The sequence below is a fragment of the Callithrix jacchus genome, chromosome 11 (genome assembly GCF_049354715.1).
Source record: "Callithrix jacchus isolate 240 chromosome 11, calJac240_pri, whole genome shotgun sequence".
Taxonomy (NCBI): Eukaryota; Metazoa; Chordata; class Mammalia; order Primates; family Cebidae; genus Callithrix; species Callithrix jacchus.
In genome coordinates, this window is record NC_133512.1 from 61,044,802 (window position 1) to 61,065,058 (window position 20,257).

Sequence of the window (20,257 nt, forward strand, 5' to 3'; positions counted from 1 at the left end):
TTATATAATTTATAAATAACTTACAAAACTCCAAAGAAAATCTTAAATTTAATGAAAAACTTGAGATTGTTTTCATGATGATAATTTTTTAAAATTTGTAGTATCTATACGCAATTTTTGATCAAGATATCTTAATAACAGTATCTTCAATTTCTTGGTAGTTACTATAAGAAAATTTTTCCACATGATAGAAAATTGAAGTTTATTTTTTGCTTTATTAACCTGTGAATGAACACTTCTTTTTCTCCATTAACATGATTTTAGACAATTCCATCTCTTATCATTGTGCTTTAGAGTTTGATTATTCTTCAATCTTAATAGTTCTTCCTTGTCTTTCACTGATACATACAATGTTATAAAATTGTGTGAGAATTCAAATGTATTTAAATTCCTTTAGAAGTTTTTCAGATTAAATATTTTTTAAAATGACGAAGAGACTTCCAGTTTCAGCTATGACATGTAAAGAAATTAGAAGTCATCACTCCCATCCTTAATAACAAGAAAAAGGTAGACAAACTGAAAATCATTGACTGTTTTTGGATCCATCATAGAATTAGACATGACTATGCAAACCAAAGCCTCAAAATATGAAGAGACATGTGTGCCAAAAGACACACAGGACAGGTCTGCTTACCTGGAACCAAACTCCCTAGAGCCATATAATGATAATTTTGAGGAATTGCTGGAGGAAGACTAATCCTATTTTGTGCAATATGGCAACAAAATAAAATAGAAGTTATACATTCACATGTAAAACAGGAAAAAGAAAATAAACTTAGACACACATCTTAAAAATATTTACAAAATGTATCTGATAAAGACTTTTATACAAACTATATAAATACTTAAAACTCAACAAGAAAAAGACAATAAAAAAATAGGCAAGAATTCTGAATAGGCACCTCATCAAAGAAAATCTACAAATGGCAAATATGCATATGGGATGCTATTCAAACTTATTTGTTATTAGCTATCACTACACAAGTATTGGAATAGCTACAGTCTAAAAATCGACAATAGTAATTGCTGGCAGACATATAAGAACTCTCATCCATTGTTGGTGGAAATGCAAATGATATGATCACATTCTAAGACCATTTAGCAGTTTCTTACAAAACCAAACATATTTACCATACAATCCAGCAATCATGTTCCTCATTATTTACCCAACTGACCTGAAAACATTTCCACAAAAATCTGCACTCCAGGTTAATAGCAGGTTTCATTCAGAGTTGCCAAAAATAACAAGCAGTCAAAATGTTATTTATTAGTTGAATGGATAAACAAAGTATAGTACATCTATATGATGAAATATTATTTAATAACTAAAAAATAATCTATCAAGCCATGTGAATAACAAGGCTGAATCTTAAATATATACTTCTAGTGAAAGAAGTCAGTCTGAAAAGGCTAGATACTACATCATTATATTTTCATGATATCCTGAAAAAAGGCAAAACAATAGCAATAGTCAACAGATCAATGGTTGTAAGAGTTTGGAGGGAGCGGGAGAGCTAAATAGGCACAGTACGAGGAATTTTTTAGGGTGATGAAACTCTTTTGTGTGGTACTGTAATAGTAGGTGCATGACATTATGCATTTGTCAAAATCATAGAACTTCACAGCACAAAGAGTGGACCCTAATAGATACAAATTTTAAAAACCTTTTAAGGGGGCTGGACATGATGGCTTGTGCCTGTAATTCCAGCACTTTGAGAGACCAGGGGAGGAAGATCACTTAATTGCCAGGGTTTGAGACAAGCCTGGGTAGATAGTAAGACCTCCTCTCTAAGAAAAAAAAAAAATTAAATTAGTTGGGTGCAGTGACATGCGCCTGTAGTTCTAGCTACCTGGGAGGCTGAGTGGGAGGATTGCTGGAGCCCAAGTGTTCAAGGCTACATATCATGAGCTATGATTGTACCACTGCACTCACCCTGGGCCACAGAGCAAACCTTGTCTCTAAAAAACTTAAAACAAAAATAAAAGTAAATGATTTATGAGGTTGATGACTGAAAATTTCCAGAACAAAGTAATGATTCCTCAGACTGAAAGTGAAAACAGAGTGTTAAAAAGGATGAACAATAATAAATACAGAAATATGCCATGCTAAAATTTCAGTGTATCAGGGATAAAGAGAATATCTTTAAAATAACCTAAAAGATGGGCCAGATTAACTACAAAGGAGCACTCACTAGAATGACTGAGCTAAAATAAATGTGAGAACACAATGAGATATTTTCAAAGTGCTGAGAGAAAAGGATGTCAACCTAGAGTTTCATATTAAACTAAGCACTTTAAAGAGAAATGATGAAACAAAGACATTTCTAGATGCTCAAAGGTTAAGAAGAGTCAGGAATTACAGAGGTTTGCTCAAAGAGATACAAAAAGAAGAACTTAAGTCAGAAGAAAAGAGGTCCTAGAAGCCAAGAATGAAATGCAAAAAAAGATGAATATATTATTTGTTGGAATATTTAATTAACATCTGATTATGTTATGCTAAGGAAAGATAAAACTAATATTTTAAAACAAATGGTAAGGAAAATGGCAAGGTTTGGTGAAAAGCTTAAGTATACCTATATTCTCATCTTTCTGAGGAGATGAATAATAATATTGTAGACAAATCTTATGTAGACTTGAAGAGAAAATATATTTTCTTAATTTCATTTTTAATTTTTGTGGGTACATTATAGGTATATATATTTATGGATTACATGAGATATTTTGATATAGGCATGGAATGTGTAATAATCTCATCAGGGTAAATAAGGTATTCATCACCTCAAGAATTTATACCTTGTGTCACAAACAATTCAATTATACTCTTTTTTAATAATGTACAATGAAATTATTTTTGACTATAGTCACCCTGTTGTGCTAGAAATACTGGTTCTTTCTAACTATTTGTTTGTAACCATTAACCATCTCCACTTGCCACCCATTAACCATCTCCACTTACCACCCATTAACCATCTCCACTTGCCCCTGACTCCTCCACTACTGGTAATCATTGTTCTACTGTCTATTGCCATGAGTTCAATTGTTTTAATTTTTGGTTCTCACAAATAAGTGAGAATATGCACATTTTGTCTTTCTATGCCTGGCTTATTTCAATTGACACAATGATCTCCAGTTCCATTCATGTTGTTGAAATGATTGGATCTCATTCTTTATTAATCACTGAATAGTTATACTCCATTATGAATACGTACAATTTTATTGATCTATCCATCTGTTGATGAACACTTAGGTTGCTTACAAAGCATGGCTATTGTGAATAATGCTGCAATAAATATAAAAGTGCATACTTTTGATATACTGATTTCCATTATTTTTGGTACACATCTAAGAATGAGATTGCTAGATCCTATAGTAGCTCTATTATTGTTTTATGGGGGGAGCCTCTAAAGTGTTCTCCATAATGGTTGTACTAATTTACATTCTCACCAACAGTGTACAGGGTTCCCTTTTCTCTACATCCTCACCAGCATTTGTTATTGTCTGACATTTGGATGAAAGCCATTTTAACAATGGTGAGATAATATCTTATTGTAATTTTTATTTGTATTTCTCTGATCATCAATGATGCTGAGCATCTTTTCTTATACCTGTTTGGCATTTGTATATCATCATTTGAGAAATGTCTATTCAGATATTTTGCTCATGGTTTTACTGGATTATTAGATTTTCTCCTATAGAGTTTTTTGAGCTACTTATACATTCTGGTTATTCTTCCGGACCAATGTCCTGCAGAGTTTCCCCAATGTTTCCTTGTAGTAGTTTCATACTTTGAGGTGTTAGATTTAAGACTTTAATCAATTTTGATTTGATTTTTGTTTATTGCAAGAGGTAGGAGTCAGATTCATTCTTTTTCATATGGATATCCAGGTTTTACAGCACCATTTATTGAAAATACTGTCCTTTCCCCCAAAGTATGTTTTTGGCACCTTTGTCAAAAATGAGTTCGCTGAAGATGTATGGATTTACCTCTGCATTCTCCATTCTGTTCCACTGATCTGTGTGTCTGTTTTTATGGCAATACCATGCTGTTTTGGTTACTATAGCTAAGTAGCATAATTTAAGTCAGGAATGTAATTTCTCCAGTTTTGGTCTTTTTGATTGGGACAGCATTGGGTATTCTAGGTGTTTTGTCGTTCCAAATAAATTTTAAGACTTTTTTTTCTATTTCTGGGAAGAATGTCATTGATATTTTTATGGGGATTGTATTAAATCTATAGATTGATTTACACAGTATGGATGCTGTAACAATATTGATTCCATCAATAAACATAAAATATCTTCATTTTTTACATCATCGTCAATTTCTTTCATCCATGTTTTAAAGTTTTTATTGTAGAGATCTTTCAGTTCTTTGGTTAAGTTTAATTCTGGATATTTTAATTTTGTTTTATGTATAGCTATTGTAAATGAAATTACTTTCTTGATTTCTTTTTCAGATTGTTTACTGTTGGTGATATAAATGCTGCTGATTTTTGTAAGTTGATTTTGTATCCTTACAGAAAATTTATTGATTTACTGAATTTATCTATCAGTTCAAATAGTTTTTTGGTGGAGTCTTTTAAGTTTTTTCAAATATAAGACCATATCATCTGCGAACAAGGACAATTTGACTTCTTTCTTCCAATTTGGATGCCCTTTATTTTTTTTATCTTGTCTGATAGCTCTAGCTATGACTTCCAGTACTATGTTGAATAGCAGTTTTAAATTGGACATCCATGTCATGTTCCTGATCTTACAGAAAACGCTTTCAGTTTTTCCCCATTCAATATAATACTAGCTGTGGCTCTGTTGTATATGGATTCTATTATGTTGAGGTCTGTTCTTTCTATAGATAGTTTTATAAGAGTTTTTCCTCTATCATGAAGGGATATTAAATTTTATAAAATGCTTTTTGGCATCAATTGAAATGATTATATGATTTTTGTACTTCATTATGTTTATATAATGTGTCACACTGATTGATTTGCATAGGTTGAACCATTTTTGCATCCGTATAATAAATTCCACTTGGGCATAACCACTGATCTTTTTAATATGTTGTTGACTTTGGTTTGCTAATATTTTGTTGAACATTTTTACATCAATATTCATCAGTGGTATTGGCCTGTATTCATTTTTTAAATGTACCTTTGTTTGGTTTTAGTATCAAGATAGTACTGGCCTTATAGAATTAGTTTAGAAGTATTCCCAGCCAGGCACGGTGGCTCACGCCTGTAATCCCAGCACTTTGGGAGGTCGAGGCAGGTGGATCACGAGGTCAGGAGATCGAGACCATCCTGGTCAACATGGTGAAACCCCAGCTCTACTGAAAATACAAAAAATTAGCTGGGCATGGTGGCACGTGCCTGTAATCCCAGCTACTCGGGAGGCTGAGGCAGGAGAATTACCTGAACCCAGGAGGCGGAGGTTGCAGTAAGCCAAGATCACGCCATTGCACTCCAGCCTGGGTAAAAAAATAAAAATAAATGAAAAATAAAAAATATTCCCTGTTCCTTTATTTTAAGACTTTTGTAGGATTGATACTAGTTCATGTTTAAAAGTTTCATGGAACTCAGCAGTGAAGCCATCAGATGGAGGGCTTTTCTTGCTCCGGGAGACTTTATATATTATAGTTTTAATCTCATTACTTGCTATTATTGGTCTGTTCAGGTTTTAGATTTGTGATTTAATCTTGGTAGATTGTATGTGTCAAGGAAATTATCCTCTTTTTTCTAGATTTTTCTATTTATTGGCATATAGTAGCCACTAATGATCCTTTAAATTTCTGTGCTATTGGTTGTAATGTCTCATTTTTTTATCTCTGATTTTACGTACTTGGGTCTTTCCCCCTTTTTTTCCTAAGTTAGTCTGCCTATGGTTTTGTTAATTTTGCTACTCTTTCTAGAAAAATACCTTTTTTCATTGATATTTTGTACTATTTTCTTCACTTCAAATTTATTTATGCTTTGATCATTATTATTTCTCTTCTCCTCCTAATTTTGGGCTTGGCTTCCACTTGCTTTTTAGTTCTTTAAGATGTGTCACTATGTTGTTTATCTAAAGTTGGTCTTGTTTTTTTGATGTAGGCACTTACAGCTGTAAACTTCCCACTTAGTACTGCTTTTGCTTTATCCCATAGGCTTTGCTATGTTATGTTTTCATTATCACTTGCTTGAAGAAATTTTTTAATTTCTTTTTTCTTTAGTTCGTCCAACTTTATTGAAACGTGTTACAGAAAACAATTCAAATAAAAGCAGTGTCTACTGTAGAAATCTGAGTTATGTTTTACTATAAAAGAATATAAAATACACTAGTTTAAACTACAATGTAAAGGAATTTTTAAAATGAACAGTGTCTCCTCATTAAATGTTTGCATAGTTTCTTCCTAAGCACTTACAACTAGATACAGCTGTTTTAAAAATTCAAATTTTATGCTCACTTTAACATGAGAGACATTCATACTAAGGTACTGCAGCCCCTACTTTCACAGACCATTGGAAGTTAAAAGGTACTTTGTTGCTACATGAAAAAAATTCACATGTTTTTCATATCAGGGAAAATTATACTAGACTAACAGTTTTAAATGAGCAATAACTCACATATATTAGAGAGAAATCACCTCTTGCCTTACAAATAAAAAACAAAATTCTTAGACTCCCCTTCTCTGTAGAGACCATTAGCTCACTGTGAAGGCTTGAGCCTCAGTAAGTATAATTTGAGGAAAAACATAAAACAGACTTCACCACGAGAAATGGCTAAAAGAGGCATCTCCTGCAGGAAATGTCTGTGATTATTTATGTTAAACATTTAATCTTCAAGCTCCTTTTTTAAACCTACTCCATTCCTGACATCACTGAAAATGGAAAGTATAAATTTGATGGTCCTCATGTCAAGGCAGCGTTCACTGTCTCTTGATATGTTATCCCATTTACTATTGACAGTGTCTCCCATACTCCTGAAATTATTTAGAGGTTCTCTCTATGACAAACTCTTTCCCTTTTTAGCTTTAGGTATAACATTGACGTCTTTTGAAAAATGTGTTAGTAAATACTCAAGTTCTGGCCTCATTTCCTGATGTGTATAGCATGAAAGCAGGGCTGTCCTGTGTAGACTGCTTTTGCACCAACTATTTAGGAAGGTCCTTGACCTCTAAGCTTTCCTTTAGAGATTAACATTCATAGAAAACAAATTCCGTTGTCAAACACCTGTTACTAATTCAGTGCAAAGCAATACAACATGGCACAACTCCATTTGTTTTGTTTTATGTTTTGCTTTGTAGAGAAGGTGGTCTTGCTCTGTTGCCCAGTCTGGTCTCAAACTCCTGGCCTCAAGCTATCCTTCCTCTTCAGCCTCCCAAAGTATTGGGATTCCAGGTGTGAGACATGCCTGGCCCCATCTCCATTTAGGCTTTATCTCGTGCAAACTTAAAATTTAAAAAATAACTCCAGGCCTCAATGTAGATCATGAACCTACTTAAGACTCAATATGGTAAAAACTAATTTTTTGATTTTTCTAGTCTTCCTAAAAGAAGTGTAGTGGTTTTGGCTAAAGACTAATCAACATTATAGATCCAATCCATTGTCAAAGAACATAATTTCTGACCCGGTAACAAAACTATTCTGATAATCTGACACATGGCCAAGATTCTCAGACAAGAATTAAAGGCATTCTTTTGGATTCTGTCCTTTAATAACTTTCAGAGGAAAATCATGAAGAGGCTTCCAGCTTAGGCACTGATCAAAGCTTGGCAAAAATGGGCTCATTTGCAGACTTTAGGTGATGTTCCTCAACAAATTCAGCAGGCCAAAGGAGTTTTTTCACTAATGGAGCTCTCTCCACTCACTGGTCCTGTGCCAGTTTTCCATAGCTTCCTCTCCCATCATCATAGTCCTGCCTATACACATCCTGTACCTGGCCCCAAGATCGCCCACGGCCATACTGCCTGCCCTCCTTAAAGCCTGCGTCCCAATCTGTGTGAATGATTCAGTCATCCAGACGAGTTCCATTTATGTATTGCACAGCATTTTTTTGCATCTGCTCGTGAGTAATACTCCACGAAACAGAACTCACATGCTGTTTTCTTCATTTTATCTAGACCCATAATGATTTTCTTTATGTTACCACTTTTGCTGAAAGTTCATAGATTTGTTCTTCAGTTGTGTAAAAAGAAAGATTTCCAACCTATAACATACAGCTTTTCTTCAGTAATTTTTCTTGATTTTCATTGTCACTCTGGAAATGCTAGTCCTGGTACTGGCTCAGCTCCAGGTAGGTGTCGCTGCACAGCGCCTTCAGTAGGCCACTGGACATAGTGCAGAGAAGCAGATGAGATATGGAGACTCCTAGCACTGAAATTTTTTAATTTCCTTCTAAATTTCTTCTTTAATAAACCATTGGTCATTCGGTAGCATATTGTTTAATTTCCATTTGTTTGTATAGTTTCCAAAATTCCTCTTGTTATTGGTTTCTACTTTTATTCCATCATGGTCAGAGAAGATTCTTGATATTATTTCAACTTTTTTGAATTTTTTAAGATTAGTTTTGTGACCTAACTTATGGTCTATCCTTGATAATGACCCATGTACTGAGGAAAAGAATAAGTATTCTGCAGCCATTGGTTGAAATACTCTATAAATATCTACTTAGTCCATTTGGTCTATAGTGCAGATTAAGTCTGATGCTTCTTTTTTTGATTTTCTGCCTGGAAGATCTGTCAAATGCTGAAAGTGGGATGTTGAAGTCACCAGCTATTTTTTTTAATTGGAATCTATCTCTCTCTTTGGCTCTACTAATATTTGCTTTATATATCTAGGTGCTCAAGTGTTAAGTGTATATGTATTTACAATTATTATATCACTGCTGAGTTGGCCCTTTTATCATTATATAGTGACCTTCTCTGTCTCTTCTTATAGTGTATTTCTTGAAATATGTTTTCTGTGATAAAAATATAACTACTATTGCTACTCTTTCTTGGGTTTTGTTTGCATGGAGTACCTTTTCTCATGCCTTTATTTTCAGTCTACATAGTCTTTATAGGAAACGTGTGTATGTAGGCAACAGATTATCAAATTTTGCTTCCTAATTCATTCATCACTTCATGTATTTTTTAAACTGGGGATTAAAGTAAAGGTAACTAATAAAAAATACAGTCCATTTCATCAAACCAGTGCAGGAAATTAAAACACAGATTAGGAAATTATTACTAATATAACACAAGTTAGAAAAAAGTTCAAAGCAAGTTAAGAAAGAGCATAAAAAATAAGGAAAAAATGGAGGAAATAAATGCACATACACAAGTAATAAAAATAATATAAGTGATCTAAGATGAGCCATGAAAGGACAAAGTTCATCAGAGTAGAAAAATAGTCATTGAGTTCATTACATCTTTTTTCCTGACATCTCTGCTGGTGGTATCTTGACACAGAGACATGGCATGTCACTTACGTTAGCTAGGAGGGAAGGCTATCTACTATGCATTTCAGGGCCACTATAGTTCAGTGTAAATAACGTAAATATAGATCATAGAGTTTTAAGTTAGGTTTATCTAGAGAAACATTCTTGGAAAATGAAAAAAACTGATATCAAAGGTCCATTATCCCCTCCCCAGTTAGCAGTAACCAATATAATACATATTTAAATTATTAAATTGAAATTGAATAATGGCAATTGGTATACACACACACACACACACACACACACAGATACACACACATATATATGTATACTTGAGTGTCACACTAATTGTATTGCTAATACTATCAAATAATTTTCTGGATCCAGTTAAAATGTTTTTTTTAAGGTGTATTTTACCCATACTTCATCTTTCATACCTCCTGCTATTTAGTCCTATGGCTGATTATCTGTGTTTTAATGTTTATACACATATAAACATTAGCCTCTTTTGCTCATTAAATGTTATGTTCCATGGAGTCCAAATATATATACGTTTTTCTCCCTACTGCAGAGCTTTGTTCACAATGGATAACCTTTTTGTTTTTCTACAGGGAGATAATAACAGCAATGCCAGGGCTGGTGGCAGGGTGTCCACCAGAAAGCCTCATGCTCTATAAGACCTGCTCTATTTCTATAAGCAAGTACCACCATCAGAATGATTTACTTACCTTGACTCTACATGGGATTACACCCATGGGAATGAATAGACATAAAAATCCTAAATAATGGCAGTAAATTTGCCTAGAAATTATGCATGTGGGTCATGTAATGTTTGGGCATACCTTAAATTCATCATAATAGTTTTTGATATCTTTTCACAATAATTTACATAGAAAAGCACATTCAGATTTTCACATCCTCAGATAACACAATTCTGTCAAGAGAAGGATTAGTAATTCCCTTAATGATTCATTTTATATTCAACTTCACTGAATGCAGGAGTCTAGAAAAAGGTATCATTTTGCAATAAATGTCAAAAACATGTTTTATCTAAATAGCTCAACATATAGTACTCACAAAATTTAGGTAGAGATAATTTATACCTTTCTGTGGCCAAAGTCATCTATGGGTTTCCTCAATTTGCTTTTGTCTATAAAATAGACTCAATTTGCTTTACCACAGGAAGCACAAATTTGAAACAATGTTTCATAAATCTCTGTCACTGAAAATTAATCTTGAATTTACAAATACTGCTATCATCCTACGAGCTTTATGTTGCCAGCTTTGAAAATTGAGTTAGACAATATAATGATTTTCAACCTCACCTGTGAGTAAAGACAAGATGTCTAATAAAATAAGAATATATGAGCCATTCTTAAATGTCCCTAAAGATCTTAACATGTACCCTAATAGGGTTCTAAAATCCTGTTTGTCCAAACAGGGTTGCTTTAATAGAGCACTAAAGATAAGGCATTTAAATTGTGTTCATAGTTGTCTATCATAATAACTCCACTTGGTAAATTTCACACACTGTTCACATCTGTTGCATAACGTTAGGAGCTGTATAAGATCATTTAAACCTTGTTTGAGAAAATACATATTACCAAGAGTAAATTCTCTAATTTTGGATCATTGTTTCAACACTATGTACAAGTCACAAGCCCAGTATGAACTGTAATGAAATTAGACTTTATAATATATATTAAATGATTAATTGGCCAGTGTGTAGCTATTTTAAAAACTTCCACTTTAAAAATAGATGTTAGTATCTGACCTATAAAATTTTTCTTTTGCTTTATTTAACAACACTGAGTACTTATAAGTATGAGGCATTGTGCTGTGTTTTACCTATATCATTGTATTTCATTCTCACAACTCTGTAAGGCTGTTGTTCTGTTATTAGTCCCTTTTTACAGAGGAGAAAACCATGTCACTGGAAACAAATCATTCAAGATCACACAGATAGTAAATATTGGATACATTTTACTTTAACTAGTAGACTTCAGGTCTTTTTAAATTCCCCTGATTTGATTGTTACACCATGCATACATGATCAAAACATCACCCATAAATATGTACATCACCTGTAAATATGTACAATTATGCATCAATTACAAACAAAATAAAAATTTTAAACTAAAAGACTTTAGTTTTTAGAACAGTTTAAGGTTTACAGACAATTGACAGAAAGTACAGAAAATGACATACACTCTCTTGTTGCTTCTCCTTTCTCCCCCTGTACATAGCTTCACCTATTATTAAAATCGTATAATAGTATGGTACATTTGTTAGAGTTGATGATACATGACTATTAACTAAAACACATAGCTTACATTAAGGTTTACTTTTTGAGTTGTACAGTTACCCGGGACACATGCATAATATCATGTATCTGCTATTAAAGTATTACACAGAATAGTTTCACTGTCTTCAAAATTACCTGTGCTTCACATGTTCGTCACTCCTGCCAAATCCCTAGAAACCACTGATTGTTTTACTGTCTCTATAGTTTTACTTTTTTCTGAATATCGTTGGAATCATACAATATTTAGTCTTTTCAGACTGGTTTCTCTTACTAAGTAATATGTATTTAAGGTACTTCCATGTCTTTTCATGGCTGGATATCTCATTTTTTAAAATCATTTAATAAATGGTATTGAGAAAACAGGCTAGCAGTATGCAGAAAGCTGAAACCAGATGTCTTCCTTATACCTTACACAAAAATTAACTCAAGATGTATTAAAGACTTAAATGTGAGACCTAAAACCATAAAAACCCTAGAAGAAAACCTAGGCAATCATGGACAAAGACTTCATGACCAAAACACCAAAAGTAGTAGCAACCAAAGCCAAAATAGACAAACAGGATCTAATTAAACTAAAGAGCTTCTGTACAGCAAGAGAAACTATCATCAGAGTGAAGAGGCAACCTCCAGAAGGGGAGAAAATTTTTGCAATCTACTCATCTGACAAAGGGCTAATATCCAGAATCTACAAAGAACTGAAACAAATTTACAAGAAAAAAACAAACAACTCCATCAAAAAGTGAGCAAAGGATATGAACAGACACTTCTCAAAAAGAGACATTTATGCAGCCAACAAACATGAAAAAAGCTTATCATCACTGGTCATTAGAGAAATGCAAATCAAAATTGCAATGAGATACCATTGCATGCCAGTTAGAATAGTGATCATCAAAAAGTCAGGAGACAGCAGATGTTGGGGAGGATGTAGAGAAATAGGCATGCTTTTACACTGTTGCTGGGAGTATAAATTAGTTCAACCATTGTGGAACACAGTGTGGCGATTCCTCAAAGATCTAAAAATAGAAATACCATTTGACCCAGCAATCCCATTACTGGGTATATACCCAAAGGATTATAAATTGTTCTATTATAAAGACACATGCACATGTATAGTTATTGCAGCACTGTTCCCAATAGCAAAGACTTGGAACCAACCCACATGCCCATCAGTAATACACTGGATAAAGAAAATGTAGCACATATACACCATGGAATACTATGCCGCCATATAAAAGAATGAGTTCATGTCCTTGCAGGGACATAGATGAAGCTGGAAACCATCATTCTCAGCAAACTGACACAAGAACAGAAAACCAAACATCACATGTTCTCACTCATAAGTGGGAGCTGAACAATGAGAACACATGGAAACAGGGAGAGGACTATCACACACCAGGGCCTGTCAGGGGCAGGGGTCTAGGGGAGGCATAGCATTAGGAGAAATACCTCATGTAGATGATGGGGTGATGGATGTACCAAACCACCATGGCACATGGTTACCTATGTAACAAAACTGCACATTCTACACATGTACCCCAGAACTTAAAGTATAATAATAAAAAATAATAATAAATTTTAAAAATCATTGAATAATATTCCATTGCATTGCATTGCTCTATCACCAATTCAAAGGCATCTTGCTTGCTTTCAGGTTGTGACAATTATGAATAAAGCTGCCAGGATATATATCCAGGAGCCCTGTATTAGTTTTCTATGGCTGCCATAACAAAGTATTACAAACTGAGAGGCTTAAAGCAATGGAAATTTATTGTCTCACAGTTGTGGAGGGTAGGAGTCTGAAATCAAGATATCAGCAGGATGGGTTTTCTCTTATGGCCATAATGGAGAATCTGTTTCATGCTTATCTCATAGTGTCTAGAGAATTGTCAGCAATTCTTACTATTCCTTGGCTTGTAGATGCTAATCTCTGCCTTCACTTCACATGGAATTCTCCTGTGTCATCACATTGTCTTTCCCTTGCTCATGTCTGTGTCTCTGAACAAATTTTCCATCTTTATAAGGACATTAGTCACGTGGTATTAGGGCTAATCCAAATGACCTCATTTTAGGTTAGTATCCTCAGTAAAGATTTTATTTCTAAACAAGGTCATATTCTCAGGTACTTAGAATAGTACCTTTCTGGTGAGATATAAATTAACCTGCAACAAACACAATAGCTAGATCTTGTGGTGAGACTATTCTTAGCTTCGTTTTGAAAAAACAAATCTTCCAGATTGTCTTTCGAAGTGGCTATGCCATATCAAATTCTCACGAACAATGAGAGTTCCTGTGGCCCCACGTGCTCATCAGCATTTGGTGTTGTCAGTGTACTGGATTTTAGTGATTCTAGTTGGTGTGTAGTGATATCTTAATCGTTTTCATTTGCAATTCACTGATCAAGTATGACATGGAACATCATGTCACCCTGTTTGCCATCTGTATATCTTCTTTGCTGAGTTGTCTGTTCTCACAGTATGCCCGTTTTTTAATTGGGCAGTTTGTTTTCTTATTGTTGAGTTTCAAGCATTCTTTGTCTATTTTGGATATGAGTCCCTTATCAGATATCTGTTTTGCAAAGGTTTTTCTCCAAGTTTGCATCCTTTATTTAATTTTCTTAATGGTGTATTTTGCAGATCAGAACCCTTTAATTTTAATGAAGCCCAGCTTATCATTTTTGTATTTTTTGATTTATGCTTTTGGTTTGTGTCTAAAAAGTCATACTAAACACAAAATCACCTAGATTGTCTTCCATATTATCTTCTAGAGGCCTCATAGTTTGTTTTACATTTAGATCTATGATCTGTTTTTAGTTAATTTTTGTCAAAAACACAAAGTTTGAGTCTATATTCATTTTTTGCATGTGAATAGACTGTACCAGTTTTGGAAAAGACTGATTTTTGCATCAAATTGTGTTTGCTCTTTTGTTAAAGATCAGTTGACCTCATTTGTATTCAATGTGTCTATTTCTAGTTTCTCTATTTTGTCATACAGAATAGGGTTCTCCATTCTCATAGAGTTCTCATACTTTTCTCAACTCTCTATTCATCTATTGCACCAATATCACACTGCCTCTATTACTTACTATACCATTATAGTAGTCTTGAAATCAGGCAGCATCAATCCTCCAACTATTTCCCTTTCATATCATTTTGGTTATTCTTTGTTTTTTGCATTTCTGTTTCAATTTTCAAATCAGTTTGTCTATATACACAAAATAATTTTCCAAGATTTTGATTGGGATTGCATTGAATTTATAGATTACGGTAGGCAGAACTGACATCTTAACAATATCAACTCTTTCTTGACATTAACATGGAATATTTCCATTTATTTAAATTGTCTGATTTTTTTAACAGAGTTTTATAATTTTTCTCATACACTTCTTGTATGTTTTGAGAACTTATACCTAGGTATTTCACTTTTGGAAAAATGTTTTGTGTTTTTCTAAGTTTCATATAAATGACTTTGTGTTTTTTTATTTCAAATGTAGTTGTTCACTGCTGATATATAGGAAAGCAACTGACTTTTGTATATTAACAAAAAGATTTAATTGGACTTACAGTTCCATATGGCTGAGGAGGCCTCAGATTCATGGTAGGAGATGAAAGGCACTTCTTACATGGTGGTAGCAAAAGAAAATGAGAGAAAAGCAAAAGCAGAAACCACTTATAAGCAAGAATAGCATAGGAAAGACCAGCCTCCATGATTCAGTTACCTCCCACTGGGTCCCTCCCACAGCATGTGGGAATTCTGAGAGAGAGAATTCAAGCTGAAATTTGGCGAGGACTCAGCTAAACCATATCACCTTGTATCCTGTCAATTTTCTCTAATCACTTATAAGTTCCAGGGCTTGTTTTGTTGATTCTTTGGGATTTTCTATATAAACAATAATATCTATGAAACATGATTATTTTTTCCTTCCCAATTTGTGCACTTTTTACTTCCTTTATTCTTTGCTTTCTTTTTGCTGTTTTAGTGCATTAGCTGGGACTTCCAGTACAGTGCGGAATATGAGTAGTGAGAGGAGATATTCTTACTTTACTCCTGATCTTAGAGAGAAAGTTTCTAGTTTGTCACCATTAAGTGTGACGTTAGACATAGTCTTTTGTAAATGTTCTTTATCAAGTTGAAGTCCACCAATATTTCTAGTTTGTAAAGAGTTTCTACCATAAATGTGTTCGATTTTTTCCAAGATACTTTTTCTACATCTATTGATATGATTATGTGATTTTTCTTCTTTAACTTGTTAATGTGATGGATTATATTAATTAATTTTCAAATGTCAAATCAGTCTTGCATATCTAGGATAATTCCCACTTGGTATAATTATTTTTATTTTATTTGCTGATATTTTGCTGAGGACTTTTGCATTTTATTTTATTTGCTAATATTGTATCTGCTAATATTTTGCTGATGATAGTTACATTTATATTCATAGGGGATATTGGTTTGTAGTTTCCTATCTTTTAATGTCATTGTCTGGTTTTGGCATTAGAGTGCATTTGAAACCACAGTCGGATTCCAGAGCCCATAGTCCTAACTACTATATTCTATTCGTATGCTGTTTTGGGTTTTAATACTTGAGTTTTTATCATGAACTAAGTACTACTTGATGTTTTCACATATATTATTGAATTTTCCTGGATCATATAGTAGTAGAAAAGATAATCCTGACAGAAGTAAGCAAATGTGCCTCATTTCTAAAATGGGTGTAATAATAGCATGTTCCCCATGAGATTTTTGTGAGGAATAAACTATGCAGTGAATGACAAAAACCTGATATGCTTAAACACTTCACAAACATATAATATGTTATCAAGATAAGTCAAATCACAACTGTATTATTTTATGCTCCAAACTAATATATAAATATATAATACTGTACTACTTATTAGCATAATGTTTGGTGAATAGTTCATATTTAACAAATCTTGTTGAATCAAATGGATAAATATTTTAGACAATAGTTATAAATTTTCCTTACCTCTTTTTAAGCAAAGTTAAGATTAGAAGCTTTAAAATTACTATTACTGGTGATGATAGCTAAAGGAGAAATATAAAATATTTTCAATTTTAGTAAGAAGAAAAGTAGCAAATGATCACATTTTTGATGCAAAATATATATGTAAATTTCAACTATCACTGTACAGATAAAATATCTTTTTGAAATGAGCATAAATACCCTATAAAATATTCTACTTCATTACATTAGAGAATGTCTTCAGATTAATTATAATGATACTGTAAAAGACCATGTGAATCTTTCATCAATATGTATTTTTAGTAAGTTATTCGTGTGAAAATGCTATGGACAAAAAGACTGATGCTTCCAAAACAATCACACTATAATACATTTTCTCAGGTACCCACCATCCATGAGCACTGAGATTAAAATATGACCCTTTCCACTGTGGCTCGGTAGAGGAAATCTAAAAGCCCAATCATAGTTCTTAGCAGAGGTAGAAAGGATCATGCCTCTATTCTTGCTTAAATTTCAATGTAAGGCATAAGTACCTATTTTAGGATCAAGAAAACCTTTGTAATCATGAACGTACCTCTGACCTCCTAACACGCTATTCATTAGAGGAAAGGAATGAGATGTTCCAGAGCAGGGGTTAACCAACTGTGTCCAGTCTCTACATTTTTATTATACAATTCATGAGTTAATAATGCTTTTAACACTTTTTAAAGGTTATGAAAAACGGGGAATATGAGACACAGATCATGGCCCACTAAGCCTAAAGTACTTATTATGTGCCTCTTTACCTAATACATCTTTTACAGTGATGAAAATGTTCTGTATCTCTGCTGTTCAGTACAGTAGTCACAAAAACAAATGTAGCCACTGAGTAGTTGAAATGTGACTAGTGCAACTGAGGAAATGAATTTTAGTTGCATTTAATTTTAATTAATTTAAATTTAAATAGCCACATGTATCAGGTGGCTACCAAATTGGACAGCACAGCTTTAGCGCACCATCTCTCCTGTCCCAACAGTTCTGAACCACCAAAACCCCAAAGCAGTAGATGAGATAGAGGCCACTATAACATGATGTATCCTTAGCTATTTAGTTCATCTAACTCCTCCAAAAACATTTTCCTTTGTGCCATTTTTTATCCCTTTTGATTACACTTCTCTCATTTCTTTCCAATGTATCTTCAGACATGTTACTATACCATTTGCCTTGTGTTTTAAGTGGAATGCAGAACAGAATGGCAAGTTAAGACCTGCTGCAGGGTCATTTTGCAAGACCAAGTCAAAACTCTAAATCTCTGCCTTTAAAGGAATGTGGCAAATGGAGGTCAGATTCTTTTGGTACTTGATTGAAGGATATGCATATTCCTCTGATGGATTATGAATTCATCACTATGTACAAAGTAATTTCTGTATGAAATTCTGAGTTCCAAACTGTTGACTTAAAAACTGGCCACACACTTTTTGATAAATCATGAATCAATTATGTATAGTTTACAATAAGCAATTACTTATAAGTCTAGGTTTCTACTTTTTTTTTTTTTTCACTTAACTTTGTTGTAACAGGTCTCAAAATTCTGTGACAGATTTTTGGTCAAGTAGTTTCCATTATAAAGTACTAATTTTAGGCTGGACACTGTGGCTCATGCCTATAATCCCAGCACTTTAGGAGGCTGAGCTGGTGGATCATATGAGGTCAGCCAGGCCAACATGGTGAAACCCCATCTATATGAAAAATACAAAAAAATTAGGCAGACACAGTGGCAGGTGTCTGCAGTCACAGTTACTAGGGAGGCTGAGGGGGGAGATTCGCTTGAACCCAGGAGGTAGAGTTTGCATTGAGCTGAGATCATGCCTCACTGCACTCCAGCCTGGGCAACAAAGTGAGACCCTGTCTCAAAAAAAAAAAAAGTACAGATTTTAAAAACTAACAATTCAAAACTGCCACATGTCCCCCCAAGAAAAGCAAAAGTGGTCCACAAAACATTCTTCTTTCCTTTGGAAGATTTTATGAGGCATTGTTATCATTAACCAATTAACCAGTCTTTTACTATTAAATTTAAATGGCCTTAAATGCCCAAGCAGTTCTGAGACCATTCCTCCAACACTGATTAAGACTGGGGTGGCAAGTGTTAGGTATAATATTCATTTAGCCTTCTGGACTTTCTAGGCAGACTTGGTGACCTTGCCGGCTCCAGCAGCCTTCTTGTCCACTGCTTTGATGACACCCATGGTAACTCTCTGTCTCATATCATGAATAGCAAGGCAACTCAAAGGAAGAGAATCTGAGAAGCTCCCAACATACATGGGCTTTCCAGGAACCATATCAACTGATGGCAATATCGCCAGACTTCAAGAATTCAGGGCCAACTTTCAGCTTCTTACCAGAATGGCAATCAATCTTTTCCTTCAGCTCAACAAACTTGTATGCAATGTGAGCTGTGGGGCAGTCCAGTACAGGAAAATAGCCAGCATTGATTTGGCCTGGATGGTTCAGGATGGTTCACCTGAGCAGTGAAGTCAGCTGCTTCCAATGGTGGATCATTTTTGTTGTCACCAGCAACATTGCCACGATGAACATTTTTGACAGGCACATTCTTGACACTGAAGGCCACATCGTTCCCAGGAAGAGAGTCACTCAAAGCTTCATGGCACATTTCAACAGACTTTACTTCAGTTGTAACATTAACCAGAGCAAAGGAGATCACCATACTAGATTTGAAAATGCCAGTCTCCACTCTGCCAATAGGCACAGTACCAATATCACTAATTTTGTAGACATCCTGGAGAGGCAAGGACAAGGGCTTATCGGTTGGACAAGCTGGTGGTAGGATGCAGTCCAGAGCCTCAAGCAGTGTGGTTTCACTGGCATTGCCATCTTTACGAGTGACTTTCCATCCCTTGAACTGAGGCATGTTAGTACTTGACTCCAGCATGTTGTCACCATTCCAACCAGAAATTAGCACAAATGCTACTGTGTGGGGTTGTAGTTAATTTTCTTAATGCAAGTGCTGACTTCCTTAACAATTTCCTCGTATTTCTTCTGGCTGTAGGGTGGCTCAGTGAGATCCATTTTGTTAACACCAACAATTAGTTGTTTCCCACTCAGTGTGCAAGCCAGAAGGGCGTGCTCATGGGTCTGCCCATTCTTGGAGATACGAGCTTCAAATTCACCAACACCAGCAGCAACAATCAGGACAGCACAGTCAGCATGAGATGTCCCTATAATCATGGTTTTGACAAGTCTCTGTGTCCTGAGGAATCAATGATAGTCATGTGGTATTTGCCAGTCTCACATTTTTGCAGGGAGATACCCATGCTGATACCACATTCATGTTCAGCTTTCAGTTTATCCAAGAGCCAGGCATACTTGGACGAGCCCTTTCCCAACTCAGCAGCTCCCTTCTCAAATTTTTCAAGGGTTCTTTTGTTGATGCCACAATATTTGTAGATCATATGGCCAGCAGTGGTAGACTTGCCCAATCTACGTTTCCAGTGATGACAATGTTGATATGAGTGTGTTCATTCCCAGTTTGGCTCTTGAGGTAGTTTTCAGAACTCTTGTTTTCTGGCAGCAAACCCATTGGG

The 20,257-nt window shown here is 34.5% G+C and overlaps 2 pseudogenes; both read right to left on the reverse strand.

The window, feature by feature from the left end:
* Positions 1-7,836: 7,836 nt before the first annotated feature.
* Positions 7,837-8,212, reverse strand: LOC144578222 (nuclear cap-binding protein subunit 2 pseudogene; annotated as a pseudogene).
* A 10,602-nt stretch (positions 8,213-18,814) lies between these two features.
* LOC100895124 (elongation factor 1-alpha 1 pseudogene) lies at positions 18,815-20,002 on the reverse strand (annotated as a pseudogene).
* Between the last annotated feature and the right edge of the window lie 255 nt (positions 20,003-20,257).